The 14,892-nt window shown below is 43.5% G+C and overlaps 1 protein-coding gene across 4 annotated transcripts in view; it reads right to left on the reverse strand.

Moving 5' to 3' along the window:
• Positions 1-9,917, reverse strand: part of MYO1C (myosin IC) — a 52,162-nt gene extending 42,245 nt beyond the window's left edge. For 2 of the 4 annotated variants that reach the window (XM_051635299.1, XM_051635297.1), the window contains exon 1: positions 9,843-9,912. The gene's annotated coding sequence lies outside the window, so the exon portion shown is untranslated. Of the gene's footprint in view, positions 1-9,842 lie in introns of all 4 variants that reach the window. The other 2 variants (XM_051635298.1, XM_051635302.1) reach the window with 2 other exon arrangements.
• Between the last annotated feature and the right edge of the window lie 4,975 nt (positions 9,918-14,892).

Here is a 14,892-nt window from a genome sequence, read left to right on the forward strand (position 1 = left end):
GCCCCCAGAGGAGGAGAGGAAGGACCAGCACACAGAACTGGAATTGGAGAGTCCTTCACATTCTCCAGATTCCTGGTGTCCCTGACAGGCAGCACAAAGACAACACACACTTGTTTGGTGATCTGATAAATTCCACATTTTTGAAGAATTACTGGAACAGCTGATGGGTCACAGGAGTAGCTACATACAGGTACCATCCTTCCCTACAGAGCTGAACTCCACTGTTCCAAAACTCACTAATCCAAGTACTAGCCCATTACTGCCTCTGCTGCTCTAGCTTACCTGCTGGGTTATAACTGTTGTGTTTAGTATACACATTCTAAAGTTGTTTCTTTAATTGTAATTTTGTTGTCCCAAATAGCTGACAACAATTTGACACAATCTCTCTTTTCTGGGGAAAAAAAAAAAAAAAAAAAATCAGTTGAGCATCTAAAAATATGGGCTTCCATGAACAACTGCCAAGTTGTTATGAAACCACTTTAACAAGAGTGCTAGTATGGTACCAAAAAGGAGTAAAACTCCAAAGTACTTTAATCCAGCTGCCCACTACCATGTTAGCAACAATACCCTAAAGCATTCCAGCTCAAACCACTCTTGGTTGCTTTCCATCCTCACAATGAGGCTACAGTCCACTGAATCACATGAAGCTTCCATTCCATCTAGAAATAGTCTCCTGAAGTTTCTATAGCAGGATGGCATTCCTAAATTTTGTTTACTTGGGTGCCACTGCTGGTGGTGACAGCAATAGCAGCTACAAATTGCAGGAACCTCCATATGTGCTCAGAAAGGGCACACGTCCAGATCCAACCTCTTGCACAAAAGGTCCTGGCAGCAAAATTAATTCCCTCTCCCTCCCCCTTTCTGCTGCTGTCAATCACATCGTGCTCAGATACCACAACACAGTAACCTCGTCCTACTTACCCCCACATACACTTTGCTGAGGAGTCCCACAGGGCCCAAAAGTCCTTTGACCCTCTACACCTGTTGAAGGGCAGTGCTAAAGTGGGCATCCCTGCATCCTCAGCTGGGCAGGGTGTCCTGCCTCCAGGCCACCATTGCACTGGCTCCCCCAACCTCCTTCCACAAACACAAAGGCTCTGGGAAGCTGCAGAGGTGCATCTGCTCCAGAGGGAGCAAAACACACCAGACATCAGTGCCCAGCTGGACCCCTCTAATCTGGGCTCTGCTCCCTGCTTTGAACCCTGGCCACTCTATGTGCTGCTCAGGCAAGAGGCAGAACAGACACCAGCCCCTCTTGACTCAGTGTCTAAGCATGTCTACCCCATCTGTCTGTACCAGGATCCATCAGTGCCTCTCTGCTCCTGCCCTGAAACCATGTTAATGGGCAGCAGCAAAGCAGGCTCTCCAAGGGCAGATGGTTACTGAACTGCTTAGGAGCTATAGTAAGTATTACAGCTTGGGAATCCCCATTACAAGAAGTGGAGATTGTGTATTCTATTTGTCAATTTTAATAAAGCAAACATTTAGGAGACAACTAATTACCATTTATGTTCCAAACAGCTGGCCTAGCTCCACATCCACAGGCTTTTGTGCCAATCAGCCCACACACCAGGGCACAAAAGTCCCACAGTATGACTGCAGAACCTTCTTGCAAACTCAAACTTCTCACTATCACTGACTTCAAGGATTAAAAAACAGTTGCATAAGAAAAGAACAGCTACACAAGCCATCATTCCCAGGGCATTCCATTAAAGACACTTCTCTAAGGTAAAAAGAGCACAGAAGGTATCCTCCAAGGTGGCACAGTGCAGCCCCAGGCTGCTGTCAGTTGTCCTAGACAGTTGATGTTACTGTGATGCAGCCCATCCTCTGTCCCCAGCTGTGCTTGTCCTGGCCCTCTCCCCACTGTGTACCAGGACTGAGCTCTGTTCAGCTCTGTGAAGAGACACCTCAGGGAACTAAACAAACAGAACACTTTTTTTTTTTTTTTCTTTTCTTCTTCATTACTGTTCCCCAGAGTTTGTTTCAATTGATTCACCAAAGTGCCAATGGATGCTAGTGTAAGTACAAGATGGGGAGTGGAGAACACCCTCCTGGCAGAGAAATAAAGAAAAGGCATTTAATCGAGGGTGACATAGATGAGGCTGTCAGAGTCTCTGGCTGTTTGCTTCATCCCCTGCCCTTTACACATACACATGCCTCCAAATGTTTAAAACTTTGAGAACTAATGCACGTATATTATTACCAGCAGCAGCCTCCAGAACAAGCCCAGGAATGTCACCAGAGGCTACAGGACTGCCAGCTGTAGTGTTCCATGATCAGGAAACCAGCAATATAAATTACCTAACTTGACACATGGGTATATATGTCCCACTAGATTTGTCAGCAGAAACACGCTTAGCTACTACACTGGACTGCTGTTCAACAAGACTGTGAACAACTGACACTTTTTGGCAGGTGCCTTAGAAATGAGGGCTGATGGTGCCAGACCCTGCTGCAAGCACAGAGAAGGTGAAGCTCACTTGACACACTTATCACTGTGCCAGTTACTGACCCAAATGAACCCTTCCCTATCAATCTGCAAATCTCAATCCAGCCCACACTGAACACTGGTTGATTTTTCTACTCTAACGAGCATGGTGTCACATTTGTGTTGATTAACCATCAGTTCAGATAAGTGGTTTGCAATTAAGATACTTTGGTTTGGGGCCAGTGAAAGTATGGCCTGAAAAGCCCTTTCCAGAGTTCAGCACACTGCTACAGAGATTAACCAGAGAAATTCACTGCTCAAAACACAAAGCCAGGTACCAACCTGACAGCTACTTTTAGACCTTTATACCAGAATTTACCTTTCCAGCCTGTCCAAAATAGAAAGCAAGATCTGCAACTACAAAACTTTTCCTCGGAAAGCAAGTTTACTTGTACAATGCTCAGAAAATATTTCTTTCCAGAGACTTGCACTCAACCTGCAGCAACAGTGATTTCCTTCCATTCACTACTTCCACTCAGGTGGCAATGTGATCCTACCACAGATGCTTTCTGTTTCTGAGGACAATCAGTATTTCAGCAAAAATGCATTCAGTCACAAACAGCCAACTTAACTGAAGCCTCTAGAAAAAAATTAAATAAATAGTTATATGAGCACACTTTTGAGTTCCGTGAACTTCAGCCTGGACATAGTTCACATTCTCATCCTACACAGAGCCACTTTGAGGAATTTTCCTCCCATTGCAAGTTGAGAAAGTGGTTTGAATAGCAGCAGTTGCCAGGTAAATATATTGAAGCCTTAAGGTTGGAAGGAGATCCTCTGTGACCCCATCTAGACATGGAATCCTCAGAAACACACTTGGCAACCGATCAGGTTTCAGTTTAAAGACAGGAGATCAAACACTCCCTTTGGCTCTGCAAGTCTCTTGCACACAGACCTTCACATCTCTTGCAACATTTCCTCTTCACATGGTACCCTCATGACCAAGCTGCTAGACCAACACGGAAGTCCTCACTGCCCAACCCTCACTACCTGCCAGGCTCTCAGCACCATCAACACAGAAGAGGAAGGTTTCAGGGTGGTCACTGTTACAGCAATCCCCAAGAAGAGCAACTCAACTTTGACTTCATTTTCTTCTGCTCTACTTTCCTTTATACTTCTCCCTTGTATCAGGACACAGTTACCTCAAATTGGGTTAGTTTATACTCGAGACAAATACTTCATCCAAACATACAAATGGCCCAGTCATCCCATGGATTCTTTTATTGTATCAGGCAAACAGAAAAGATATTGTGCTTGCATCATTATGTCATCATGTTTTTCTTATCTAGAGACTCCAACCTATTTTAGAAGTACTTGATAAAAGTGCACAAATGATCCCTTCTGTTACCCCAAATTGTTCCCACCTTTCTCCATTTGTCCTCCAACTTTAGGAGAAACAAAACCATGCACAAATATAATGAGGATTTTGGAAGTCACATATTTTATACTTGCCCTCATTTTCAAATGAGACCTTAAATTTTCCTTTCTATTTTCAAACAAAATTGTGGCCAAAAAAGCTTGTGACTTTACAAGGAAAAAAACCATACATTTTGAATACAGTGTTCAAAATGTAGTGCTTGGTTTACTTGAGACATTTTTTGTTTGTTGTTTTTGGAGAGAGGCAGCAGATATAAAAGCAGTTCTTCATTATACATTACTATGTTTTTCCAGTAATCATTGTTCTGAATCTTCTCTTCCAAGTTGTGTTTGTTTGTTTTTTAGTTACATGGTATTTAGTAGCTATGAAGGAAAACAAGAGATCTGACCAGAAAAATCAGAAATGCATAAATTCAAAAGTAAGATCTGAAATATCTTCAGACGTTACATTTTGACAGTCCTAACACTCTTCCCACACTGGCCCTTCACATGCAAGGCAGGCATGCTCAGCTGCCCCCACTTCATTCCCACATGAACAAACCAATGGAGAAACCCTAGCACAGAGCTTGGTGTGCACTTGGCCTTTGCTCAGTGCATCAAAAAACAATCTGGGATACAAAGCCTGGCTGGTGATTTATCTTAATAGATGTACTGGGTGGGTAGGAAAGCTACCTGCAACATCAGTGAGAAAACAATGTGCTAACACAAAATGGCAGATAAATAGTCAAGAAAAGGCAGAAAACTGCTCATAACTGAACTTCAGAGCTCAGATAAAATAAGGCAAAAGAAACATCTGTTTTGCTAAGTTCCAGTTCTGTCTGAGAGAGAATTCCTGACTTCCTGGTGCAAAGGTGTGGCTTTCCCTCCCTGTATGCAGAAAAGGCAATTCTGAACAGACTCCAAGAGCATAAGACAAGCTGTTATTTAAAACAGCAAGAAGCATGGACAGAGAATAAGGCTTTCTGCTGTCTAACTTGGAGGGTTCAGTAAAACTCTAGGAAATCAGCACAAGTAATTTTGTGCAATAATCTTCTCTTTACTCAAAACTGCACTACTCAAAATGGGACACAACAGCCTTTGCTGCAGATCAAAACCTCAACTGTAGAAATACTACCCATAATGCAGCATTGTGTGGTGTTGCAAATATGTATCAGGTTTTGTTTTAAAAAAATGTTGATTATAGTGTGCTGCCTTGTAATGTGTGGAAGTGCATATTTTAGTTATTAAAGTTAACAAACAAGTCTGGCTGTTGAAAGTCATTTCCCTGAGTAAACAATGACTCAGTGTGGGCTGTATAACGTAGAAGTTATTAGTTACTGTTAGCAAGTTTAAAAACCCCAATTCGCAACACTATACAAAGACATACTTCAGAATGGAAAATAGTTTTCCTCCTACTTCTATGGTTCCAGTTGTACTATTTCAGTGGAATTTAATTTTCTGAAAAGCTAAACAGATCACTATCTCCTTATTATATAATTGGACATTGACTTGCCTGGACCCTTCAGCCGTGAACAATGAGCACAGCGAGGGAACCGAGTTGACCCTCTTTTCTGTTCTCAGTTTGTCATCACAGCTCTGAAGTAAAGAGGATTCTTTCTTGGAACAGGAATATCCCACCTTGACCAGGCAGCAGGTGGTAGTGAATACAGACATAAAGACAACCATAAGATACTGAAGATATGATAAAGAAAAAAGAAATGCAACTGTAATCTCACCCAAATCCTCTGACAAACACTTGTCTCTAGTTGAATTACAGCTCCCTCAATAATCCTCCTCATTAGTAAAATGGCCAAATACACCTGGTGATTGTCAGCTGGCATAAGGCACCACAGATCACTCTAACTAATGAAATGAAACCTCAGCAGCTAAGACACAAAGGTTTCCCTGAAGTCTTAAAGCCACCACAAAGGCTGTTCTCCAGCTAGGAGTACACCGAGTCTCAAAGATCCAGACCACCTTCTCTAAGGGTGAAATCTCTGCTCAGATGTACAAGCACACAAGGAGATGTGCCTCCAAAACAAATTACTGACATCATCATTTAAAGGCACAACTTCTTAAACCAGCTGTAGCTTATAAGGTCCAGTCCACATCCATACAGCAGGCTGAATGCCATCATAACTGTGGTTTTGTCCACGTGTATCTTTTTGCCTAGCAGTCATTTTAGAAAGCTCTTTTTTGGAGAAAGAAAAAACCCACATACCTGTTTGGGGTAGCAGGGATAGGTTTTGGGGTTTTTTTGTCATTCATAGATTATCCAATTCTTGTAAAAAATTAGAACACGTTTTGACATACTCTCTGCCACCAACAATTACACTGCTCAATTGGTAGCAAAACTTTCCAGTAACTGCAGGCTGCTGTACCTTCCAGCTCCAGGAGTTTACTGCCTAGAAGGCAAACACTTTAGCACTCCAAAGGTACTGCCAAATGCTAAAAATCTACCTCCATTTATTATCAGCTGAACTGAATGACAGGAAGGGCGGTGGCCAAGCTGGAGCAAGGTCAATGTACCGGTTAAAGGGCTGCAAGTGTCCTAGTGAAGCCCAGCTAGCTGGTCATTTACATGTGACCAAGTGCTTCCCTAGAGAAAAAAGCTGCCAGGGAAAGCTATCCATGCATGCATGAATGCCACAGGAGTTCTAAATACTAACCTTCATTGCCTCCCGGTACAGGAATTTAATACAGGACAGACTGCACTGGAGATATATATTAAACAGAAAAAGTACTGGCCCTGCTGCTCCTCATTGTAACAAAGAGTATTTAAGTAATGCAGGGCAGGGCTTTAAAGGATACTAGACTTTCCACTCCCACAGAACATGACTCAGTTGCAACAAATTACTTGAAATTTGTCCACTCAGAACCTCCTGTTGTAACAAACTTTGCTAGCTTTTCACGTTTACTTATAATGCTTGCTTGTATCTTTATTAATGCTTTCTGGGAAGAGAAATGCATCAACAAGGAGTAAAGTATGCAGAGGAGGGCACAGAACACATAGAAGGATATTTTCCAGCAGAGATCATTCAATCCAGTCATAGGCACAGTAAAAGTGCCTCCCTCCAGGCAGAAAAATAACTGTGTTACAATCTCACGGAAAGACAACCCATGAAAACCTCATCCATTAGAAGACATGATAGGAGGTCAGATGTATGGTTTCTATTGAAGTCAGGGATACTGATCCTAGTCAAAGCCAACCACATCACTCAAAAGTTGGTTATAAAGCAGTAAAGCAGCAGATAACACAGTAAAACAGAAGACAAACATGCTATAATTGCAACCACTTCATGCCAGCACAAAGACCACTGCTACCAAAAGAGCCATCCTCACCTGATCCCAGCCACTGCTTCATATCCTTTGTGCAGGCAGAGGTGTTCATGTGCTCCCACAAACTGCTCCACACCAACTACCTGTTTGTTTTGCCTACTCAGTTTTAACTTGGGTCAGTTGTGAGAAGTTAACCACATTGGACTGTCATCAATAGAGGTGAGCCAAAGCACAATACAAATGGTTTTCCCCACAGCAGCATTTTAGCAACATACAAAACTGCCTTTATATATGGTTCTTTAGCCTATATGAAATGACAAGCGGTTTAGTTAAGTTTGCACCACTTACAAAGGGCAGCAGGACACACCTTCCTCAGGAAAAGCTGCTCTACTCTAAGTTTTCTTCTTTCTGCAGCACCAGTAACACGTTGCATTTTCCCAAATATAAATTCATCCTGCAGAAGGCACCAGTTATTTGAAAGCACCTTGTGAAGAGTCCTCACCCCTTGCCCCTTCAAACTGGGAGGCAAAGTGTTCCAACCCAGCCACCCTCCACATTCTGCATGCTCGAACTATCCAAAACTGCCAGGTGAGAGAGAGGGCAGAGGAGTGAAACCCCCAGGAGCCACAGATGATACCCGGCTCCTCTTGGTGGGCAGCTGCTGCAGTTTGTTTTTCCTGCATTTGCTGCAGACTGTCCCTTTTGACAGTGGTAGAGGAATTTGTACAGTTCCTAGAAAGCATGCAGTTCCCACCACAATAAGGCTGGAGTCCTATAAGCAACATGACACTACATACAATAGAAAATTTCCTGAAAGATGTTTGAGTACTACTGGAACAAGAGTATCTTACCTTTGCAAAAAGGCACTCACAGCCTTTATTTGTAGAAAGAAACACAATATTTAATCTCTTACTGAGCTTTCTTAGCCCCCAGTTTTTTACTGTCCTTCCTCCAGTAGGTTTAGATCACATAAAAAAAACCCAAACAAACACAACAAAGAAGTCTTCTATCTGGCCTGAACGATTTACCAGGATCTGTGTAATTTCTCTTATAGATATTATAAATTCTGAAGATGTATCATAAATCACAAACTGCTATTAGTTATGCAAAAGAGAACAGAAATTGCACACGCTGGATCCTGAGTCCCATGGTATCTCTCACTTCCCTAGGATATTATGATTCAGACTTTTTCCCCCTTTAAAAAAAAATTATCTATCCTTTATGTCATGATAAATTAGAATAGCACATCTGCAGTCTAGCACTCCATTGGTCTCTGCCATGCAGAACAGAAGACAGGATTTATATTTACACAGGCCCTGCCTAAAGCACAGAATTATATCCAGTATCAAAACTGAAAATCCTGAAATGTTTTCACAGTGGTTGCCACACTAGGGCCTACCCTAAAAATTAAGAACTCATCAGTTCTGTAAGCCTCAGGCAGTTTCTAAAAGAGTTTTGAAAAGGTGCTGACAACTGTTAATTGTCTATTGCTCCAAAAGAAGATGAAAGAAAAATGCCTTTCTTCCCAGTTACTCTAAGATGTGGTTCTTTCATGGCCAGTCCCACCAACCGAGCAAATTTTCTCATCTGTCACTTTCTAAAATGAGGCAGTTGGCATCTACAAGTAGTTCTGGAGAAGCCTTCCACCTTAAGCAACTGTCACAGAAAGAATAAATACCAGAATCATCTCTGATTTGTACCTCAGAATAATTTTTCTTCTGTAATCCCCCCAGACATGAGGACGCAGATCAAGCCAGAAAGCTCAAGTTACTGAAGGAGACATTCATTCAGCTCAGAATGAGATTCCTTCCATAAATTGCTCTAAAAGTAATTAACACCAGGTATATTAGAAAAGGGGAAACGCCTGAGTCTCACTGGGGACACAGACGTGGGGAAGTTACGGTGTTTGACAACATCTCCACCTATACAAGACAACTAAAAATACTGAGCTTTCCTCATGAAGTGATTTCAGGTACCTGTGCAAGCACTGGCAAACAAGAAGAATTATTCCACTGTAAATGTAAGTGCTATCAACAGCGGGACACATCACCAGCGAGCACACAACAGAACATACAGAGCAAGTTAGGTAGCTACAGAAAGCCATTCTTTAGAAGAATAAGGCAGGATCTCCCTGACACGGCCACGACGTTTGGACTCGGGATCAGCCCTTCTCTTACCCCCACGCCCAGCCACACCCTTTACTCGCTCCGGCTGCCCATGCGAGCCCCGGCAGGATTCACCCCGTCCGGGGCAGGAGCCCGGCGGGGACCTGGCAGCATTTGGGATCCAGCCACGGCAGCGTTACCGGGGTGTATTTAGTAACGTTATGGAACGGGAGGGAGGGAATCCTCCGGGCCGCCCGAGACACGCCGTGCAGCCGCCAGGATGCCGGCTGCTGGGAAAGCGTCATTTGTGTCTACCGTGGCAATTTCAGAGTTTCCGGGAAGGTCGCTGACTTGAGAAGGGGGGCGGTAACAGCCGAGCCGCGGCTGCCCACCCTCCCCGGGGCACCGTCCGGCGCAGCCCCCGGCTCCCCGCCGCAGCCCCCGAGCCGGCACGGTGCTCCGGGCAGCCCGCGGCCATGTGGCCGAGCCCCGGCGCCGTTCGGCGAGTGCGGGGCGGCGGATGGCGGCCGCGCTCACCCCCCTGCTGGCCCGGGCTGCGGCCGGCCCGGCCCCCGCCCCGCCGCTCGCCCCTCGCGCCCCGCCGCGCTCACCTGCGCTCCCCCGGGACGCGCGGCTCGGGGCCCTGCGGCGGCTCCGGCAGCGCCTCGGCGCCGAGTGCCCGCGGGAGCCCGCGCCGCGCATGTCCGAGCGCCGGGCATGCGGAGTGCGGGCGGCAAGGCCGGGGCCCTGCTCCGCCCTCACCTCACCTGCCGGCTGCTCGGCGGGCCCGGGGAGGGCGTTAGCGGGCAGCGCCGGGCCCCGCCGCCCGTCCCGGGGGAACCCGCTCGCCCCTGATGACACTGCTGAGGACAAGAGCATCCTGCTGAGGAGCCTCTCCTCCACACCGGGTGGCGTTCCTGGTGCTTACAATTACAGACGCACCTGTCTCCTCCAGGGGCACAAGAGACAAATCTGGGACGCTGGAAGTAACTTCACCACCCGCTCCCCACCGACGCCTGTTTGTGGGAATCACCCAAAGTGGATCTTTCTGAGAAGGACGCAATGTGAAGTTCAACTCTGGAGTGATTCCCCAACGCCAGAGGGAACTCGGGTAACCATCCACTCTGCAGCTACACACATACGTGTGAAATACTGGGGGCAGCCTAACCAGGATCTACAGGGAATTCTGCGTATGATTTAATTCTAACAGATTGAGGCATGCGGAGCTGAACCTGTAAAGATCTGTGTTTTCCATTCCTGCAGCAGTTTGAAGTACCTTCCACTAGAAGCTCCTGTTTGTATTAAAGCACAGAACACCAGCACTGACTTTCCTCTGCCCACTCCTGCAGCACCAACAGTACTTGACAAATACAAACTGCTGTTCTCAAAGTAGCAAACTACAGTTTTATGGACTGTTACTGAGTATTTAGAACTTTTTAGAATGCTGAACTAATAGCTTTTCTCTCTCTGATGTCTCCCCAGGATCCTGGCACATACTACTCGTGTTAAGGTTTAAAGAACAGTTCCCTCTGGAAAAGACAATTCAGTCCTGCCAGTGTCCTCTGCTGTCACTACAAGTAAGTCAGTAACACTCCTAGACCATTTACTGGAAACCAAAGAACACCAGAATTGCCGCTATCTCCTCTTCCAACAAGGCAGAGCTCTCAGGTTTTTCTGAAGTTAAATTATTCTGCCTAATGACTGTGTTATCCACACAGTGAATGCCTTAGCTAATTTTCAGATCAAGTTTCAGATTACTTACTAGGAAGACAATGCTAGGAAACTGGAGCCACATGCACAGATGTGTGCTTCAGGACAGGATGGCTCTGCCCTCAGCAATCTGCTACCAGAACTGAAGATGTATTAAACAGTTCATAAGCACCTATGGCAGAGATACAAATTCACAGCTGAATTTAGGTACTTTTAAACATAAGGAGGATTTTAAAGTTTTTTACATAGTTCCTTCTCTTTTAGACTCTTTTAATTAGCAACTATACAAAACCAAGTAGGAAATTCCAGGTACTGAAAATTAAAATTGTTCTTAAAAAAACTACTGTGTCTTTCTTATCCATTTACCATGTCAAACAGAAATAATCGGCTCATGGATTTTCCATTTGCTTACTTACAAACCCTGAGCCCAGGTCAATAAAAGTCACAAGGTAACAGAACACTCTGTTCCTCTAGATATTTATATGTTCCTGCACCACTCAATTTTTTATGTGTGAACCTTCCTATAACATTCATGGCACGAATCCAGTGACAATGTGAACAATCGATATTGAAGAGAATCAAAATACTCTCTTCAAACCTCCTTCCCTTCCTTTGTAGTTTGAAAGTGCTTTCAGAATTCAGGCAAAATGACACAGCCAGGCCAAACACCAACTGCAAGTCATGCCAACTTTGGTATGCTAAAATATTTCTACAGGAAACACACTGTAATAATTTTCTGAACTGCCAGTCACTTAAAATTAACATTCATTGCTACTAATTTCATCCTAGCGAGAGAAAACCGTTCACGGCACAGCTACAGTCACTTCAGCAACCAACCACTCCTGCAGAAGCCTCATATTTTTGCACTAGTGTTTCTCAGTTCAGAGCAATGGTGACTTCACTTGGTTATCACGTAACTAACATCACAGGAAAAGAGCAACAAAAAACAGGCTTACAGTCTTGCGCTCTCCATTGCGACTAACCACGCGGATGATTTCTCCTGTAGGAATACATTCAATTTGCAGTTCCATGTTTCCAAGGCAAATGAGTAAATCTCTCTATTCTTTACAGATAGTTCCGATTTCAAAGCACAGCAGCAGAACTCCTTGAGTAGTCTGGGAGAAGACCTTGACTAACTGCAGACTTTGGTTCACAGCCCTGTTGTGAGAGGAAGAGACGAAGCTGTGTATTTACATGAAGCTCTGTATTTATACTAAGTGTAGGTGTGAGCTGAAACAATTAAGTTCAAGACTAGTTTCCACTAGTTACAATGTGTGGAGACAGTTCCAAGAAGCCTAAATTTATGTTCGTGTTTATTGCCACAAACTTTGTTGATGTTCCATTTTAGTCCCAGACTTAGGAAAGTCCAGTCGCTGCGGATGCAGTTTCATCGGTACTAGCACGGAACAGTTCTGTGAGACTTTACATCACTACCAAGAGATTTTATATGGAAAAAAATTCTTCATCTTTGCCTGCAAAATACTTGTTTTAGAGATACAGCAACAGAAACTACTGATTGCTCCCATGGCAACTACAGGAAGTTCTTCAAATTACTGCAGAACTAAATAATTATTAATTAAATCCTTGAGTAGCTAACTAATCATGACAAAGGGAATTAACTGGCACAGATTACTGCACAAAAAATCCTGCTATGAATATGGGAAAAATAATCTGGTGAACATTGCTTTAAGTGCAATTAGAAAGCATAACTACAGTCATGTCATCCACTAATGCAATATCTAGACCTACCATCCCCCAAGAGACGCAGACATCCTGCAAATGGGGAAAAAAATGATCAGTCTAAGTACCAGGTATTCCTTCTATCTTCTTGGAACAGCCACATTTGAATTTTCAGCTCTACTACAAACCAATTCCAGATGACACCACTTGTCAAAAAGAAACCCAACCTAGATGTTAACAGGTATCTGGGCATTGGGAGAGCAGATAAAGAGAACATCATTCTGCTCAGTAACCAAAATGGCCCATCGTTGTTCTGTCTTTTGTATCTGGAATTATTCTTACACTTTCCTTAGCTGTTATAGACAAGATTATTCCAGTTCAACAATTGTTTCCCTGACCACTTACCTCTGGATATAAGGTTCTACTGAAAAAGAGATTTAATTAAATTTTAAAAACCCCATTACCGTCACTTCCCCCAAAAAAACCACCCTCCTCAGTAATATGGTGCAATACCTGGCCTTGTCTGCCCTTCCTATACAGAGACATGACAAAGATCAGGAGTCTAGAACACAAGGCTGTTTAACTGGAATGATTTCTGTGATGCAGATACCAGAATTATGTGCAAAAACACCTGCTGAGAACAAGAGGGGGGAAAAAAAAAACAGGATAAAGAAGTAGAAAGAGGCTGAAGAATATATGTATATAAAAGAAAACAAAAGAGGGAAGAGAGGAACATGGTGGGATCTCTGCTGAGACACTTTAAAACTGCAGTTACAGTAAAGCTTGTATTTGATAAACAGTGCTGAAACATTCCCTACTAGGGCTGATGACTCTATCTGTAACTGTCAGTATCAAACAAAGCATGCTTAACAGGTTAAATGTTTGCTATTGTAGCTTTCTTCTCTTTGTGCTGCCAGTAAATTCTTCTTTATTTTTTCCCACGCTTCTCCATTTCCTTGACTTCACTGTTTTCATCCAGTGATTCTTCCAACCTCTGCTTCCAAAGCTCCCACACAGGTTCCCTTGCAGAGACCTTGTAAGGGAAAGATGACAGTTCCACTGTAATACAGGGAGGTGGGATGTACACACACACCTTTTCTTAAGTGGAAGCAATTGAACAGACAAGTTCAGTGTAGCTCCTGAGGAGCTGTTTCCATCCATCAGGCAGTGAGTGCCCTTGTCTTGGCTGAACAAATCAGCCCACACAAAGCACAGCTTACTCTGTGTGTGCCACACAACTTGGAGTTTGCGCCTGAAGGAAGAGACACAGATATCTTTTTCTCCATCCTCTTTCAAGATTGGTATAAAGAAAGAAGAGGTATAAGGAAAGTAGGATATTGTCTGCTTAATGCTGGAGCTAAACCACTGCTTGGTATTCAAGCAGTGATGAGTACGAGGAACTTTCTGTGATCTCTGCATCTTGCTATTACAAGAGAAATCGGGGATTGGACCAGATGATCTTTCAAGGTCCTTTCCAACCCCTAACGTTCTGTAGTTCTGATACTGTTTTGTTTCAATCACTTTCAAATAGTCCCTACATCCCAGGAGAGAAAGGGCCATCGGAAATACTCCTCTTTGTCATGCAGAGCTCTCAAAAAAGGTCTCGTTTCCTCTCTCAAGGAAAAACTAATTCAAGCTTTGTTCAACTGGCCTTTCCACCGCAGTACATTAATTAAGACAAGTTCATCTGAGTGTCACTGAAGTGTCCAAGAGCAGAGAAGGAAGCAGTGGTAGTAGAAACAATAGTCTTTATCGGAACATATTTTTAGGGCCCAACAAACACGCAAGATGTCTTAGAAATATTTCCTGTTTACACAGAGCTGTACTATCTGTGTGCAATGATACACTGCACATCCTGAGGTTAGCTAGGAATCAGAAATACAGGGAAGTTAAATAAGGCTATCCTGGAAAACATTCCTTGGTAGACATTTTTCCTATTTATAGTAGGTTCTCTAACAGCAGGGAATTTCAAAGTTACCCTTCGATGGAAATTATTTGATAGCAAATTGATATTAAAACATACAAAAGTAAAAATAAGAATTATGATGTAGCAGATCTTTCACAAAGACAGAAAAAGGCATCTCAAATCATATTGTGAAAAATTCACTGAGGAAAAATGTATTTAGAAGAACCTGTTCTTAAAAATTAAGGAAGCAATCTAGGTGGCTTTAGCATTTTTACAAGGAAATTATCAAAACCTCTTCAGTGGAGTGGGGGACACACAGAAAACCCACAACAGAAGTCAATTTAATATGGGGTTAATTTCAATGC

This window comes from Apus apus, chromosome 18 (assembly GCF_020740795.1).
Source record: "Apus apus isolate bApuApu2 chromosome 18, bApuApu2.pri.cur, whole genome shotgun sequence".
Lineage (NCBI taxonomy): Eukaryota > Metazoa > Chordata > Aves > Apodiformes > Apodidae > Apus > Apus apus.